General features: G+C 40.5%; 1 protein-coding gene across 1 annotated transcript in view; it reads right to left on the bottom strand.

Moving 5' to 3' along the window:
- LOC128639905 (toll-like receptor 2) overlaps window positions 1-18,969 on the bottom strand; it is a 75,725-nt gene that overhangs the window by 24,805 nt on the left and 31,951 nt on the right. The window lies entirely within an intron of this gene.

The following is an 18,969-nucleotide window of genomic DNA, read 5'->3' as shown; positions in this document are numbered from 1 at the left end:
TATATCCAGGTCAAGAAGCACACACCTAGATTTGGAGTTTGGCGTTAGCCGTGAAAACCAGCGTTAGAGGCTCCTAACGCTGGTTTTAGGCTACCGCCGGTATTTGGAGTCACTCAAAATAGGGTCTAACGCTCACTTTTCAGCCGCGACTTTTCCATACCGCAGATCCCCTTACGTAAATTGCGTATCCTATCTTTTCAATGGGATCTTTCTAACTCCGGTATTTAGAGTCGTTTCTGAAGTGAGCGTTAGACATCTAACGACAAAACTCCAGCCGCAGGAAAAAAGTCAGTAGTTAAGAGCTTTCTGGGCTAACGCCGGTTCATAAAGCTCTTAACTACTGTACTCTAAAGTACACTAACACCCATAAACTACCTATGTACCCCTAAACCGAGGTCCCCCCACATCGCCGACACTTGAAATTTTTAACCCCTAATCTGCCGACCGCCACCTACGTTATCCTTATGTACCCCTAATCTGCTGCCCCTAACACCGCCGACCCCTGTATTATATTTATTAACCCCTAACCTGCCCCCCACAACGTCGCCTCCACCTACCTACACTTATTAACCCCTAATCTGCCGACCGCAAAGCGCCGCCAACTACGTTATCCTTATGTACCCCTAATCTGCTGCCCCTAACACCGCCGACCCCTATATTATATTTATTAACCCCTAATCTGCCCCCCTCAACGTCGCCTCCACCTGCCTAAACTTATTAACCCCTAATCTGCCGACCGGACCTTTGCGCTACTATAATAAAGTTATTAACCCCTAATCCGCCTCACTAACCCTATAATAAATAGTATTAACCCCTAATCTGCCCTCCCTAACATCGCCGACACCTAACTTCAATTATTAACCCCTAATCTGCCGACCGGAGCTCACCGCTATTCTAATAAATGTATTAACCCCTAAAGCTAAGTCTAACCCTAACACTAACACCCCCCTAAATTAAATATAATTTTAATCTAACGAAATTAATTAACTCTTATTAAATAAATTATTCCTATTTAAAGCTAAATACTTACCTGTAAAATAAATCCTAATATAGCTACAATATAAATTATAATTATATTATAGCTATTTTAGGATTAATATTTATTTTACAGGTAACTTTGTATTTATTTTAACCAGGTACAATAGCTATTAAATAGTTAAGAAATATTTAATAGCTAAAATAGTTAAAATAATTACAAATTTACCTGTAAAAGAAATCCTAACCTAAGTTACAATTAAACCTAACACTAGACTATCAATAAATTAATTAAATAAACTACCTACAATTACCTACAATTAACCTAACACTACACTATCAATACATTAATTAAATACAATTGCTACAAATAAATACAATTAAATAAACTAGCTAAAGTACAAAAAATAATAAAGAACTAAGTTACAAAAAATAAAAAAATATTTACAAACATAAGAAAAATATTACAACAATTTTAAACTAATTACACCTACTCTAAGCCCCCTAATAAAATAACAAAGCCCCCCAAAATAAAAAAATGCCCTACCCTATTCTAAATTACTAAAGTTCAAAGCTCTTTTACCTTACCAGCCCTGAACAGGGCCCTTTGCGGGGCATGCCCCAAGAAATACAGCTCTTTTGCCTGTAAAAAAAAACATACAATACCCAAGCCCCCCAACATTACAACCCACCACCCACATACCCCTAATCTAACCCAAACCCCCCTTAAATAAACCTAACACTAAGCCCCTGAAGATCATCCTACCTTGTTTTCACCTCACCGGGTATCACACCGATCCGTCCAGAAGAGCTCCTCCGATGTCCTGATCCAAGCCCAAGCGGGGGGCTGAAGAGGTCCATGATCCGGCTGAAGTCTTCATCCAAGCGGGGCAGAAGAGGTCTTCCATCCGATTGAAGTCTTCATCCAAGCGGCATCCATCCGGAGCGAAGCGGCAGCATCCTGAAGACCTCCACCGCGGAACATCCATCCTGGCCGACGACTGAACGACGAATGACGGTTCCTTTAAATGACGTCATCCAAGATGGCGTCCCTCAAATTCCGATTGGCTGATAGGATTCAATCGTAATTCGAGGGACGCCATCTTGGATGACGTCATTTAAAGGAACCGTCATTCGTCGTTCAGTCGTCGGCCAGGATGGATGTTCCGCGGTGGAGGTCTTCAGGATGCTGCCGCTTTGCTCCGGATGGATGCCGCTTGGATGAAGACTTCAATCGGATGGAAGACCTCTTCTGCCCCGCTTGGATGAAGACTTCAGCCGGATCATGGACCTCTTCAGCCCCCCGCTTGGGCTTGGATCAGGACATCGGAGGAGCTCTTCTGGACGGATCGGTGTGATACCCGGTGAGGTGAAGACAAGGTAGGATGATCTTCAGGGGCTTAGTGTTAGGTTTATTTAAGGGGGGTTTGGGTTAGATTAGGGGTATGTGGGTGGTGGGTTGTAATGTTGGGGGGCTTGGGTATTGTATGTTTTTTTTTACAGGCAAAAGAGCTGTATTTCTTGGGGCATGCCCCGCAAAGGGCCCTGTTCAGGGCTGGTAAGGTAAAAGAGCTTTGAACTTTAGTAATTTAGAATAGGGTAGGGCATTTTTTTATTTTGGGGGGCTTTGTTATTTTATTAGGGGGCTTAGAGTAGGTGTAATTAGTTTAAAATTGTTGTAATATTTTTCTTATGTTTGTAAATATTTTTTTATTTTTTGTAACTTAGTTCTTTTTTATTTTTTGTACTTTAGCTAGTTTATTTAATTGTATTTATTTGTAGCAATTGTATTTAATTAATTTATTGATAGTGTAGTATTAGGTTAATTGTAGGTAATTGTAGGTAGTTTATTTAATTAATTTATTGATAGTCTAGTGTTAGGTTTAATTGTAACTTAGGTTAGGATTTCTTTTACAGGTAAATTTGTAATTATTTTTACTATTTTAGCTATTAAATAGTTCTTAACTATTTAATAGCTATTGTACCTGGTTAAAATAAATACAAAGTTACCTGTAAAATAAATATTAATCCTAAAATAGCTATAATATAATTATAATTTATATTGTAGCTATATTAGGATTTATTTTACAGGTAAGTATTTAGCTTTAAATAGGAATAATTTATTTAATAAGAGTTAATTAATTTCGTTAGATTTAAATTATATTTAACTTAGGGGGGTGTTAGTGTTAGGGTTAGACTTAGCTTTAGGGGTTAATACATTTATTAGAGTAGCGGTGAGCTCCAGTCGGCAGATTAGGGGTTAATAATTGAAGTTAGGTGTCGGCGATGTTAGGGAGGGCAGATTAGGGGTTAATACTATTTATTATAGGGTTAGTGAGGCGGATTAGGGGTTAATAACTTTATAATAGTAGCGCTCAGGTCCGCTCGGCAGATTAGGGGTTAATAAGTGTAGGCAGGTGGAGGCGACGTTGAGGGGGGCAGATTAGGGGTTAATAAATATAATATAGGGGTCGGCGGTGTTAGGGGCAGCAGATTAGGGGTACATAGGGATAATGTAAGTAGCGGCGGTTTACGGAGCGGCAGATTAGGGGTTAAAAATAAAATGCAGGTGTCAGCGATAGCGGGGGCGGCAGATTAGGGGTTAATAAGTGTAAGGTTAGGGGTGTTTAGACTCGGGGTACATGTTAGGGTGTTAGGTGCAGACGTAGGAAGTGTTTCCCCATAGCAAACAATGGGGCTGCGTTAAGAGCTGAACGCGGCTTTTTTGCAGGTGTTAGGTTTTTTTTCAGCTCAAACAGCCCCATTGTTTCCTATGGGGGAATCGTGCACGAGCACGTTTTTGAGGCTGGCCGCTTGCGTAAGCAACTCTGGTATTGAGAGTTGAAGCTGCGTTAAAAATGCTCTACGCTCCTTTTTTGGAGCCTAACGCAGCCTTTATGTGGACTCTCAATACCAGAGTTATTTTTATGGTGCGGCCAGAAAAAAGCCGGCGTTAGTTTTTCGGGTCGTTACCGACAAAACTCCAAATCTAGCGGACAGTCATTTAGAAATAAACATATTTCAGGACCACATTCAAGTTTTTTGCTCCATTTAGGATAAATGCATAAGATATAAGGCAACTACTATTGGATTAGAATAGCATGGCATATAATTAGAACACACATGTCTGTATATGCCCTAAGTAACTACTTCATATAAATTAACAGTCTCTCAGAAATAAACATATTTTAGGACCACATTCAAGTTTTTCGTTCCATTGAGGCCAAATCCATAAGATATTAAGTAACTATCACTGGGTTAGAACACATATATCTGTATATGCCCAAAGTAAATATTTCATAATAATTAATATCGATATAGAGACAACTTTTTTAAAAAAAAACTTTTTTGATTAAAAAATGTTATATCTATCTTTTTCATCAAATTTACCATTTAATTATAGATGTATATTTTAACTTAATTATACATGCATTATATATAATTTCATACATATATGTAACGTTTTTTTCAGCCATTCAATATAAATTGGTTTTAATACACATTCTTATAACTTCCTCATTTTATATTACAAATGGATTTACATATTCTAAATGGATTTTAAATATTTTAAATATTACTATTAATTAATATCTAGAAAGGCACATATATAGAGGACACAATTGATGTAATAGACTTATTGTATAACCTCTTTCTAACGAAATTAATGCTAAGGAGTTGAACACATTTAAGGATTTAATACTATTAGATAAAATGCTTAAAGTCAGCAAAATTTTATATATATTCATCATTAAGTTTATTCATTTTTAAATTTTGCAACCTCTCATGAAAAGGAGGTGACTATTATTAATTTTCTGTATTTTTGTAGATTACTCCTTTTGTATATTGTTCTTTATGTTCTTCATTATGTTCGCAATGCACATTGCATGAGTAAACACTGGTAAAAGTATACCTGACCAATTAAGGAAAATACTATTAAACGTAATATTGGCAATGAAATCTGAGGAATATCCACTTATACAGCAAAAAGTAAACCAATTGGCAATTTAAGGGGTAACAAAAGGTGTAAAAAGATTGCTACAAACCATTAAATGCAATATTGGCAAGGAATTCAAGGAATATCTACCTAAACATCAGAAAAGCAAAATAATTGGCAATTAAGGGGTTAAACAAAGAAGGCGTAAAAAACAGCTTTAAAAGGTTACAGATTGACCAATCAGGTATCTTGAGAAAGGCGGAATGCCGAAACGCGTAGAAACCTGATTTCAGAGAGAGCAGCAAATAAACCCGCTAAACAGTGAGGCTCCAGAGGAATAAAATGTCGGCCAAAAGACGCAAGGTTCCTGAGAGAGACAACCGGTAGACACAGAGACCGAGTTGGGAACACTCGTAAAAGACACAAGTGGGCTGGAGGCGACCTCGGGATACAGTGTTCACATAACCACAGTGGAGTTCCATTACTGAGGAGCAAAGAAACACCAAAGAGCCCATCGAGACAGCCGGTAAACGGAGGCTGGAAGCCACGGCACTCCACCAGAATCATCTGTCCGATGAGAAAGGATCTGAAACAGTGCACTGTTGAATAGAGGAGAGCATACATTTTACCTGAGTAATAAGTTATTGGATAAATTACCTACAAAGTTTCATTTGCCTTCAAATTAGAAAGTTACTACTGAGGGCGAATTGACATACCAAAACCTAATAATGCCAATAGATATATAGAAATAGGATTGTGTTACGATTTGTTTTAAATGCCATTGTACAATTCTGTTTTAATTCCATTTTAAACAGGTTGATTACAGCCTTGAAATTGTGATATTTTGGAACTGTAGAGCTTTGCAGCCTTTCTATATAGTCAATTTGATACACCGGTGTTTTTTATTTATTTTCTACTTATATATAAAATAAAAATTTATATTTTTTATATTGATGTATTTAAAGCTGTTTAGGTATATACCTTAAATTGTAAATACCTTATATTGTATAATAAACTGCATATCTTTATATTTTGAGCAGTATTTTTTAATATCTGATTGTTTACAGACAGCAACACATTTATACAACATTATACAGCAGGACTCATTCATTTAGTTTTTTTCAGTCTCAATAGCAGTTTACAGTAATCCCTGAGTGTGCCAGCTACAGTGTGCAGTCTCAGTAGCATTTTACTGTAATCCATGAGTGTGCCAGTTTACAGTGTGCAGTCTCAATAGTATTTTACAGTAATCCCTGAATGTGCCAGCTTCAGTGTGCATTCGCAGTAGAATTTTACAGTCATTCCTGAGTGCGCCAGCTACAGTGTGCAGTCTTAATAGCATGTTACATTAATCCCTAAATGTGCCAGCTACAGTATGTAGTCTCAATAGCATTTTACAGTAATCCCTGAGTGTACAAGCTACAGTGTGCAGTCACAGTAGCATTTTACAGTAATCCCTGAGTGTACAAGCTACAGTGTGCAGTCTCAGTAGCATTTTACTGTAATCCATGAGTGTGCCAGTTTACAGTGTGCAGTCTCAATAGTATTTTACAGTAATCCCTGAATGTGCCAGCTACAGTGTGCAGTCGCAGTAGAATTTTACAGTTATTCCTGAGTGCGCCAGCTACAGTGTGCAGTCTCAATAGCATGTTACATTAATCCCTAAATGTGCCAGCTACAGTATGTAGTCTCAATAGCATTTTACAGTAATCCCTGAGTGTGCCAGCTACAGTGTGCAGTCTCAATAGCATTTTACAGTAATCCCTGAATGTGCCAGCTACATTGTGCATCCTCAGTACCACTTTATCAATGAATGTGCCAGCTACAGTGTGCAGCCTCTATAGCATTTTACAGTAATCCCTGAATGTGCCAGCTACAGTGTGCAGTCTCAATAGCATTTTACATTAATCCCTAAATGTGCCAGCTACAGTATGTAGTCTCAATAGCATTTTACAGTAATCCCTGAGTGTGCCAGCTACAGTGTGCAGTCTCAATAGCATTTTACATTAATCCCTAAATGTGCCAGCTACAGTATGTAGTCTCAATAGCATTTTACAGTAATCCCTGAATGTGCCAGCTACATTGTGCATCCTCATTACCACTTTATCAATGAATGTGCCAGCTACAGTGTGCAGCCTCTATAGCATTTTACAGTAATCCCTGAATGTGCCAGCTACAGTGTGCAGTCTCAATAGCATTTTACAGTAATCCCTGAGTGTGCCAGCTACAGTGTGCAGTCTCAATAGCAATTTACAGTAATCCCTGAGTGTGCCAGCTACAGTGTGCAGTCTCAAGAGCATTTTACAGTAATCCCTGAGTGTGCCAGCTACAGTGTGCAGCCTCAATAGAATTTTACCATAATCCCTGAGTGTGCCAGATACAGTGTGCAGTCTGAATAGCATTTTACAGTAATCCCTGAGTGTGCCAGCTACAGTGTGCAGTCCCAATAGCATTTTACAGTAATCCCTGAGTGTGCCAGCTACAGTGTGCAGTCTGAATAGCATTTTACAGTAATCCCTGAGTGTGCCAGCTACAGTGTGCAGTCCCAATAGCATTTTACAATAATCCCTGAGTGTGCCAGCTACAATATGCAGTCTCAATAGCAGTTTACAGTAATCCTTGAATGTACCAGCTACAGTGTGCAGCTTCAATAGCATTTTACAGTAATTCCTGAATGTGCCAGCTACAGTGTGCAGTCTCAATAGTATTTTACAGTTATTCCTGAGTGTGCCAGCTACAGTGTGCAGTCTCAATATCAGTTTACGGTAATCCCTGAATCTGCCAGCTACAGTGTGTGGTCTCAATAGCATTTTACAGTAATCCCTGAATGTACCAGCTACAGTGTGCAGTCTCAATAGCATTTTACAGTAATTCCTGAATGTACCAGCTACAGTGTGCAGTCTCAATAGCATTTTACAGTAATTCCTGAATGTGCCAGCTACAGTGTGCAGTCTCAATAGCATTTTACAGTAACCCACAAGTGTGCCAACTACAGTGTGCAGTCTCAATAGCATTTTTCAGTAATCCCTGACTGTGCCAGCTACACTGTGCAGTCTCAATACAATTTTACAGTAATCTCTGAGTGTGCCAGCTACAGTGTGTAGTTTTTATAGCTAGCATTGTGCAGTCTCAATAGCATTTTAAAGTAATCCCTGAGTGTGCAGCTACAGTGTGCAGTCTCAATAGAATTTTACTGTAATCCCTTAATGTACCAGCTACAGTGTGCAGTCTCAATAGCATTGTGCAGTCTCAATAGCATGTTACAATATTCCGTGAGTGTGGCAGCTACTGTGTGGAGTCTCAATAGCATTTTACAGTAATCCCTGAATGTACCAGCTACAGTGTGCAGTCTCAATGACATTTTACAGTTTTCCCTGAGTGTGGCAGCTACAGTGTGTAGTCTCAAAAGCATTTTACAGTTTTCCCTGAGTGTGGCAGCTACAGTGTGCAGTCTCAAAAGCATTTTACAGTAATCCCTGAGTTTGCAGCTACAGTGTGCAGTCTCAATAGCAATTTACAGTAATCCCTGACTGTGCCAGCTACACTGTGCAGTCTCAATAGCATTTTACAGTTTTCCCTGAGTGTGGCAGCTACAGTGTGCAGTCTCAAAAGCATTTTACAGTAATCCCTGAGTTTGCAGCTACAGTGTGCAGTCTCAATAGCAATTTACAGTAATCCCTGAGTGTGCCAGCTACAGTGTGCAGTCTCAATTGCATTTTACAGTAATCCATGAGTGTGCCAGCTACAGTGTACAGTCTCAATAGCATTTTACACTAATCCCTGAGTGTGACAGCTACAATGTGCAGTCTCAATAGTATTTTACAGTAATCAGAGTGTACCAGCTACAGTGTGCAGTCTCAGTAGCATTTTACTGTAATCCCTGAATGTGCCAGCTACAGTGTGCAGTCTCAATAGCATTTTACAGTAACCCACGAGTGTGCCAGCTACAGTGTGCAGTCTCAATAGTATTTTACAGTAATCCCTGAGTGTGCCAGATACAGTGTGCAGTCTCAATAGCATTTTACAGTAATCCCTGAATGTGCCAGCTACAGTGTGCAGTCTCAATAGCATTTTACAGTAACCCACGAGTGTGCCAGCTACAGTGTGCAGTCTCAATAGCATTTTACAGTAATCCCTGACTGTGCCAGCTACAATGTGCAGTCTCAATACAATTTTACAGTAATCTCTGAGTGTGCCAGCTACAGTGTGTAGTTTTTATAGCATTGTGCAGTCTCAATAGCATTTTACAGTAATCCCTGAGTGTGCCAGCTACAGTGTGCAGACTCAATAGCCTTTTACAGTAATCCATGAGTGTGCCAGCTACAGTGTGAAGTCTTAATTGCATTTTACAGTAATCCATAAGTGTGCCAGCTACAGTATGCAGTCTCAATAGCAATTTACAGTAATCCCTGAGTGTGCCAGCTACAGTGTGCAGTCTCAATTGCATTTTACAGTAATCCATGAGTGTGCCAGCTACAGTGTGCAGTCTTAATAGATTTTACAGTAATCCCTGAATGTGCCAGCTACAGTGTGCAGTCTCAATATCATTTTACAGTAACCCATGAGTGTGCCAGCTACAGTGTGCAGTCTCAATATCATTTTACAATAATCCATGACTGTGCCAGCTACAGTGTGCAGTCTCAATACAATTTTACAGTCATCTCTGAGTGTGCCAGCTACAGTGTGTAGTTTTTATAGCATTGTGCAATCTCAATAGCATTTTAAAGTAATGCCTGAGTATGCAGCTACAGTGTGCAGTCTCAATAGAATTTTACTGTAATCCCTGAATGTACCAGCTACAGTGTGCAGTCTCAATGGCATGTTACAGTAATCCCTGAGAGTACCAGCTACAGCGTGCAGTCTCAATAGCATTTTATGTTAATCCCTGAAGTAGTTCGGTCTTGGACATATTTATTTTTAGGTGGTGAGAGGCCATCCAGGAGGAAATGCCAGATAATCAGTCGCTGATGTGAGAGTTGACAGATGGAGAGAGTGCAGGGGTGGAAAGGTAGATCTGAGTATAGTGATACGGTATGGTGATAGCTGAAGCCATAGCTGTTGATAAGTTTACCCAGTGAAGGAGTGTAAATAGAGAAGAGTAGCCAAGTGTGCCAACTACAGTGTGCAGTCTCAATAGCATTTTTCAGTAATCCCTGACTGTGCCAGCTACACTGTGCAGTCTCAATACAATTTTACAGTAATCTCTGAGTGTGCCAGCTACAGTGTGTAGTTTTTATAGCATTGTGCAGTCTCAATAGCATTTTAAAGTAATCCCTGAGTGTGCAGCTACAGTGTGCAGTCTCAATAGAATTTTACTGTAATCCCTTAATGTACCAGCTACAGTGTGCAGTCTCAATAGCATTTTACAGTAATCCCTGAATGTGCCAGCTACAGTGTGCAGTCTCAATAGCATTTTACAGTAATCCCTGAGAGTACCAGCTACAATGTGCAGTCTCAATAGCATTTTACATTAATCCCTAAATGTGCCAGCTACAGTATGTAGTCTCAATAGCATTGTGCAGTCTCAATAGCATGTTACAATATTCCGTGAGTGTGGCAGCTACTGTGTGGAGTCTCAATAGCATTTTACAGTAATCCTTGAATGTACCAGCTACAGCGTGCAGTCTCAATGGCATGTTACAGTAATCCCTGAGAGTGCCAGCTACAGTGTGCAGTCTCAAAAGCATTTTACAGTAATCCCTGAGTTGCAGCTACAGTGTGCAGTCTCAATAACAATTTACAGTAATCCCTGAGTGTGCCAGCTACAGTGTGCAGTCTCAATTGCATTTTACAGTAATCCATGAGTGTGCCAGCTACAGTGTGCAGTCTCAATAGATTTTACAGTAATCCCTGAATGTGCCAGCTACAGTGTGCAGTCTCAATAGCATTTTACAGTAACCCACGAGTGTGCCAGCTACAGTGTGCAGTCTCAATAGCATTTTACAATAATCCCTGACTGTGCCAGCTACAGTGTGCAGTCTCAATACAATTTTTCAGTAATCTCCGAGTGTGCCAGCTACAGTGTGTAGTTTTTATAGCATTGTGCAGTCTCAATAGCATTTTAAAGTAATCCCTGAGCATGCAGCTACAATGTGCAGTCTCAATAGAATTTAACTGTAATCCCTGAATGTACCAGCTACAGTGTGCAGTCTCAATGGCATGTTACAGTAATCCCTGAGAGTACCAGCTACAGCGTGCAGTCTCAATAGCATTTTACAGTTTTCCCTGAGTGTGGCAGCTACAGTGTGCAGTCTCAATAGCAATGTACAGTAATCCCTGAGTGTGCCAGCTACAGTGTGCAGTCTCAATTGCATTTTACAGTAATCCATGAGTGTGCCAGCTACAGTGTACAGTCTCAATAGCATTTTACACTAACCCCTGAGTGTGACAGCTACAATGTGCAGTCTCAATAGTATTTTACAGTAATCAGAGTGTACCAGCTACAGTGTGCAGTCTCAGTAGCATTTTACAGTAATCCCTGAGTGTGCCAGCTACAGTGTGCAGTCTCAATAGCATTTTACAGTAATCCCTGAATGTGCCAGCTACAGTGTGCAGTCTCAATAGCATTTTACAGTAACCCACGAGTGTGCCAGCTACAGTGTGCAGTCTCAATAGTATTTTACAGTAATCCCTGAGTGTGCCAGCTACAGTGTGCAGTCTCAATAGCATTTTACAGTAATCCCTGAATGTGCCAGCTACAGTGTGCAGTCTCAATAGCATTTTACAGTAACCCACGAGTGTGCCAGCTACAGTGTGCAGTCTCAATAGCATTTTACAGTAATCCCTGACTGTGCCAGCTACAATGTGCAGTCTCAATACAATTTTACAGTAATCTCTGAGTGTGCCAGCTACAGTGTGTAGTTTTTATAGCATTGTGCAGTCTCAATAGCATTTTACAGTAATCCCTGAGTGTGCCAGCTACAGTGTGCAGACTCAATAGCCTTTTACAGTAATCCATGAGTGTGCCAGCTACAGTGTGAAGTCTTAATTGCATTTTACAGTAATCCATAAGTGTGCTAGCTACAGTATGCAGTCTCAATAGCAATTTACAGTAATCCCTGAGTGTGCCAGCTACAGTGTGCAGTCTCAATTGCATTTTACAGTAATCCATGAGTGTGCCAGCTACAGTGTGCAGTCTTAATAGATTTTACAGTAATCCCTGAATGTGCCAGCTACAGTGTGCAGTCTCAATATCATTTTACAGTAACCCATGAGTGTGCCAGCTACAGTGTGCAGTCTCAATATCATTTTACAATAATCCATGACTGTGCCAGCTACAGTGTGCAGTCTCAATACAATTTTACAGTCATCTCTGAGTGTGCCAGCTACAGTGTGTAGTTTTTATAGCATTGTGCAATCTCAATAGCATTTTAAAGTAATGCCTGAGTATGCAGCTACAGTGTGCAGTCTCAATAGAATTTTACTGTAATCCCTGAATGTACCAGCTACAGTGTGCAGTCTCAATGGCATGTTACAGTAATCCCTGAGAGTACCAGCTACAGCGTGCAGTCTCAATAGCATTTTATGTTAATCCCTGAAGTAGTTCGGTCTTGGACATATTTATTTTTAGGTGGTGAGAGGCCATCCAGGAGGAAATGCCAGATAATCAGTCGCTGATGTGAGAGTTGACAGATGGAGAGAGTGCAGGGGTGGAAAGGTAGATCTGAGTATAGTGATACGGTATGGTGATAGCTGAAGCCATAGCTGTTGATAAATTTACCCAGTGAAGGAGTGTAAATAGAGAAGAGTAGCCAAGTGTGCCAACTACAGTGTGCAGTCTCAATAGCATTTTTCAGTAATCCCTGACTGTGCCAGCTACACTGTGCAGTCTCAATACAATTTTACAGTAATCTCTGAGTGTGCCAGCTACAGTGTGTAGTTTTTATAGCATTGTGCAGTCTCAATAGCATTTTAAAGTAATCCCTGAGTGTGCAGCTACAGTGTGCAGTCTCAATAGAATTTTACTGTAATCCCTTAATGTACCAGCTACAGTGTGCAGTCTCAATAGCATTTTACAGTAATCCCTGAATGTGCCAGCTACAGTGTGCAGTCTCAATAGCATTTTACAGTAATCCCTGAGAGTACCAGCTACAATGTGCAGTCTCAATAGCATTTTACATTAATCCCTAAATGTGCCAGCTACAGTATGTAGTCTCAATAGCATTGTGCAGTCTCAATAGCATGTTACAATATTCCGTGAGTGTGGCAGCTACTGTGTGGAGTCTCAATAGCATTTTACAGTAATCCTTGAATGTACCAGCTACAGCGTGCAGTCTCAATGGCATGTTACAGTAATCCCTGAGAGTGCCAGCTACAGTGTGCAGGCTCAAAAGCATTTTACAGTAATCCCTGAGTTGCAGCTACAATGTGCAGTCTCAATAGCAATTTACAGTAATCCCTGAGTGTGCCAGCTACAGTGTGCAGTCTCAATTGCATTTTACAGTAATCCATGAGTGTGCCAGCTACAGTGTGCAGTCTCAATAGATTTTACAGTAATCCCTGAATGTGCCAGCTACAGTGTGCAGTCTCAATAGCATTTTACAGTAACCCACGAGTGTGCCAGCTACAGTGTGCAGTCTCAATAGCATTTTACAATAATCCCTGACTGTGCCAGCTACAGTGTGCAGTCTCAATACAATTTTTCAGTAATCTCCGAGTGTGCCAGCTACAGTGTGTAGTTTTTATAGCATTGTGCAGTCTCAATAGCATTTTAAAGTAATCCCTGAGTATGCAGCTACAATGTGCAGTCTCAATAGAATTTAACTGTAATCCCTGAATGTCCAGCTACAGTGTGCAGTCTCAATAGCATTTTACAGTTTTCCCTGAGTGTGGCAGCTACAGTGTGCAGTCTCAAAAGCATTTTACAGTAATCCCTGAGTTTGCAGCTACAGTGTGCAGTCTCAATAGCAATTTACAGTAATCCCTGAGTGTGCCAGCTACAGTGTGCAGTCTCAATTGCATTTTACAGTAATCCATGAGTGTGCCAGCTACAGTGTACAGTCTCAATAGCATTTTACACTAATCCCTGAGTGTGACAGCTACAATGTGCAGTCTCAATAGTATTTTACAGTAATCAGAGTGTACCAGCTACAGTGTGCAGTCTCAGTAGCATTTTACAGTAATCCCTGAGTGTGCCAGCTACAGTGTGCAGTCTCAATAGCATTTTACAGTAATCCCTGAATGTGCCAGCTACAGTGTGCAGTCTCAATAGCATTTTACAGTAACCCACGAGTGTGCCAGCTACAGTGTACAGTCTCAATAGTATTTTACAGTAATCCCTGAGTGTGCCAGCTACAGTGTGCAGTCTCAATAGCATTTTACAGTAATCCCTGAATGTGCCAGCTACAGTGTGCAGTCTCAATAGCATTTTACAGTAACCCACGAGTGTGCCAGCTACAGTGTGCAGTCTCAATAGCATTTTACAGTAATCCCTGACTGTGCCAGCTACAATGTGCAGTCTCAATACAATTTTACAGTAATCTCTGAGTGTGCCAGCTACAGTGTGTAGTTTTTATAGCATTGTGCAGTCTCAATAGCATTTTACAGTAATCCCTGAGTGTGCCAGCTACAGTGTGCAGACTCAATAGCCTTTTACAGTAATCCATGAGTGTGCCAGCTACAGTGTGAAGTCTTAATTGCATTTTACAGTAATCCATAAGTGTGCCAGCTACAGTATGCAGTCTCAAGAGCAATTTACAGTAATCACTCAATGTGCTAGCTACAGTGTGCAGTCTCAATAGCATTTTACAGTAATCCATGAGTGTGCAGCTACAGTGTGCAGTCTCAATAGAATTTTACTGTAATCCCTTAATGTACCAGCTACAGTGTGCAGTCTCAATAGCATTTTACAGTAATCCCTGAATGTGCCAGCTACAGTGTGCAGTCTCAATAGCATTTTACAGTAATCCCTGAGAGTACCAGCTACAATGTGCAGTGTCAATAGCATTTTACATTAATCCCTAAATGTGCCAGCTACAGTATGTAGTCTCAATAGCATTGTGCAGTCTCAATAGCATGTTACAATATTCCGTGAGTGTGGCAGCTACTGTGTGGAGTCTCAATAGCATTTTACAGTAATCCTTGAATGTACCAGCTACAGCGTGCAGTCTCAATGGCATGTTACAGTAATCCCTGAGAGTGCCAGCTACAGTGTGCAGTCTCAAAAGCATTTTACAGTAATCCCTGAGTTGCAGCTACAGTGTGCAGTCTCAATAGCAATTTACAGTAATCCCTGAGTGTGCCAGCTACAGTGTGCAGTCTCAATAGCATTTTACAGTAATCCCTGAGTGTGCCAGCTACAGTGTGCAGTCTCAATAGTATTTTACAGTAATCCCTAAATGTGCCAGCTACAGTGTGCAGTCTCAATAGCATTTTACAGTAACCCACGAGTGTGCCAGCTACAGTGTGCAGTCTCAATAGCATTTTACAGTAATCCCTGACTGTGCCAGCTACAATGTGCAGTCTCAATACAATTTTACAGTAATCTCTGAGTGTGCCAGCTACAGTGTGTAGTTTTTATAGCATTGTGCAGTCTCAATAGCATTTTACAGTAATCTCTGAGTGTGCCAGCTACAGTGTGCAGACTCAATAGCCTTTTACAGTAATCCATGAGTGTGCCAGCTACAGTGTGAAGTCTTAATTGCATTTACAGTAATCCATAAGTGTGCCAGCTACAGTATGCAGTCTCAAGAGCAATTTACAGTAATCACTCAATGTGCTAGCTACAGTGTGCAGTCTCAATAGCATTTTACAGTAATCCCTGAGTGTGCCAGCTACAGTGTGCAGTCTCAATAGCATTTTACAGTAATCCATGAGTGTGCCAGCTACAGTGTGAAGTCTCAATTGCATTTTACAGTAATCCATGAGTGTGCCAGCTACAGTATGCAGTCTCAAAAGCATGTTACAGTCATCCCTGAGTGTGCCAGATACAGTGTGCAGTCTCAATAGCATTTTACAGTAATACCTGAATGTACCAGCTACATTGTGCAGTCTCAATAGCATTTTACAGTAATCCCTGAGTATGCAGCTACAATGTGCAGACTTTATAGCATTTTACAGTAATCCCTGAGTGTGTCAGATACAGTGTGCAGTCTCAATAGCATTTTACAGTAATCCATGAGTGTGCCAGCTACAGTGTGAAGTCTTAATTGCATTTTACAGTAATCCATGAGTGTGCCAGCTACAGTATGCAGACTCAATAGCATTTTACAGTAATCCCTGAGTGTGCCAGATACAGTGTGCAGTCTCAATAGCATTTTACAGTAATCCCTGAGTGTGCCAGCTACAGTGTGCAGACTCAATAGCCTTTTACAGTAATCCATGAGTGTGCCAGCTACAGTGTGAAGTCTTAATTGCATTTTACAGTAATCCATAAGTGTGCCAGCTACAGTATGCAGTCTCAAGAGCAATTTACAGTAATCACTCAATGTGCTAGCTACAGTGTGCAGTCTCAATAGCATTTTACAGTAATCCATGAGTGTGCAGCTACAGTGTGCAGTCTCAATAGAATTTTACTGTAATCCCTTAATGTACCAGCTACAGTGTGCAGTCTCAATAGCATTTTACAGTAATCCCTGAATGTGCCAGCTACAGTGTGCAGTCTCAATAGCATTTTACAGTAATCCCTGAGAGTACCAGCTACAATGTGCAGTGTCAATAGCATTTTACATTAATCCCTAAATGTGCCAGCTACAGTATGTAGTCTCAATAGCATTGTGCAGTCTCAATAGCATGTTACAATATTCCGTGAGTGTGGCAGCTACTGTGTGGAGTCTCAATAGCATTTTACAGTAATCCTTGAATGTACCAGCTACAGCGTGCAGTCTCAATGGCATGTTACAGTAATCCCTGAGAGTGCCAGCTACAGTGTGCAGTCTCAAAAGCATTTTACAGTAATCCCTGAGTTGCAGCTACAGTGTGCAGTCTCAATAGCAATTTACAGTAATCCCTGAGTGTGCCAGCTACAGTGTGCAGTCTCAATAGCATTTTACAGTAATCCCTGAGTGTGCCAGCTACAGTGTGCAGTCTCAATAGTATTTTACAGTAATCCCTAAATGTGCCAGCTACAGTGTGCAGTCTCAATAGCATTTTACAGTAACCCACGAGTGTGCCAGCTACAGTGTGCAGTCTCAATAGCATTTTACAGTAATCCCTGACTGTGCCAGCTACAATGTGCAGTCTCAATACAATTTTACAGTAATCTCTGAGTGTGCCAGCTACAGTGTGTAGTTTTTATAGCATTGTGCAGTCTCAATAGCATTTTACAGTAATCTCTGAGTGTGCCAGCTACAGTGTGCAGACTCAATAGCCTTTTACAGTAATCCATGAGTGTGCCAGCTACAGTGTGAAGTCTTAATTGCATTTACAGTAATCCATAAGTGTGCCAGCTACAGTATGCAGTCTCAAGAGCAATTTACAGTAATCACTCAATGTGCTAGCTACAGTGTGCAGTCTCAATAGCATTTTACAGTAATCCCTGAGTGTGCCAGCTACAGTGTGCAGTCTCAATAGCATTTTACAGTAATCCATGAGTGTGCCAGCTACAGTGTGAAGTCTCAATTGCATTTTACAGTAATCCATGAGTGTGCCAGCTACAGTATGCAGTCTCAAAAGCATGTTACAGTCATCCCTGAGTGTGCCAGATACAGTGTGCAGTCTCAATAGCATTTTACAGTAATACCTGAATGTACCAGCTACATTGTGCAGTCTCAATAGCATTTTACAGTAATCCCTGAGTATGCAGCTACAATGTGCAGACTTTATAGCATTTTACAGTAATCCCTGAGTGTGTCAGATACAGTGTGCAGTCTCAATAGCATTTTACAGTAATCCATGAGTGTGCCAGCTACAGTGTGAAGTCTTAATTGCATTTTACAGTAATCCATGAGTGTGCCAGCTACAGTATGCAGACTCAATAGCATTTTACAGTAATCCCTGAGTGTGCCAGATACAGTGTGCAGTCTCAATAGCATTTTACAGTAATCCATGAGTGTGCCATCTACAGTGTGAAGTCTTAATTTCATTTTACATTAATCCCTGAGTGTGCCAGCTACAGTGTGCATTCTCAATAGCATTTTACAGTAATCCCTGAGTGTACTAGCTACAGTGTGCAGTCTCAAAAGCATTTTACAGTAATCCATGAGTGTGCCAGCTACAGTGTGCAGTCTCAAAAGCATTTTACAGTAATCCATGAGTGTGCCAGCTATAGTGTGCAGTCTCAAAAGCATTTTACAGTAATCCATGAGTGTGCCAGCTACAGTGTGCAGTCTCAAAAGCATTTTACAGTATTCCATGAGTGTGACAGCTACAGTGTGAAGTCTCAATAGCATTTTACAGTAATCCATGAGTGTGACAGCTACAGTGTGCAGTCTCAAAAGCATTTTACAGTAATCCATGAGTGTGCCAGCTACAGTGTGAAGTCTCAATAGCATTTTACAGTATTCCATGAGTGTGACAGCTACAGTGTGCAGTCTCAAAAGCATTTTACATTAATCCATGAGTGTGCCAGCTATATTGTGCTGTCTCAATAGCATTTTACAGTATTCCATGAGTGTGACAGCTACAGTATGCAGTCTCAAAAGCATTTTACAGTAATCCCTGAGTGTGACAGCTACAGTATGCAGTCTCAATAGCATTTTACAGTAATCCCTGAGTGTGCCAGATACAGTGTGCAGTCTCAGTAGCATTTTACAGTAATCCCTGAATGTGCCAGCTACAGTGTGCAGTCTCAATAGCATTTTACAGTAATCCCTGAGTGTGCCAGCTACAGTGTGTAGTCTCAATAGCATTTTACAGTAATCTCTGAGTGTACCAGCTACAGTGTGCAGTCTCAATAGCATTTTACAGTAATCTCTGAATGTGCCAGCTCACTGTCTTCCTTAAGCATATCTCTATGTATGTTTTGGTGTCAGTGGTTAAAGGTCTCGGTGTCATCAAACATACTCTGGTTTTTATATTTTTCCATATTACCTTCATTTTGATGTACTTCTGTGCTACAGCTGGATTTTGATTGTAGTGGACAGAAATGTCTTGAGCCAGCTCTGATCACTTCTTAAAGGGAC

Source organism: Bombina bombina, chromosome 9, assembly GCF_027579735.1.
Source record: "Bombina bombina isolate aBomBom1 chromosome 9, aBomBom1.pri, whole genome shotgun sequence".
In the NCBI taxonomy this organism is placed as follows: Eukaryota; Metazoa; Chordata; class Amphibia; order Anura; family Bombinatoridae; genus Bombina; species Bombina bombina.
The sequence above is the reverse complement of the archived record's forward strand: the minus strand, read 5'-3'. Positions and strand labels throughout refer to the sequence as shown.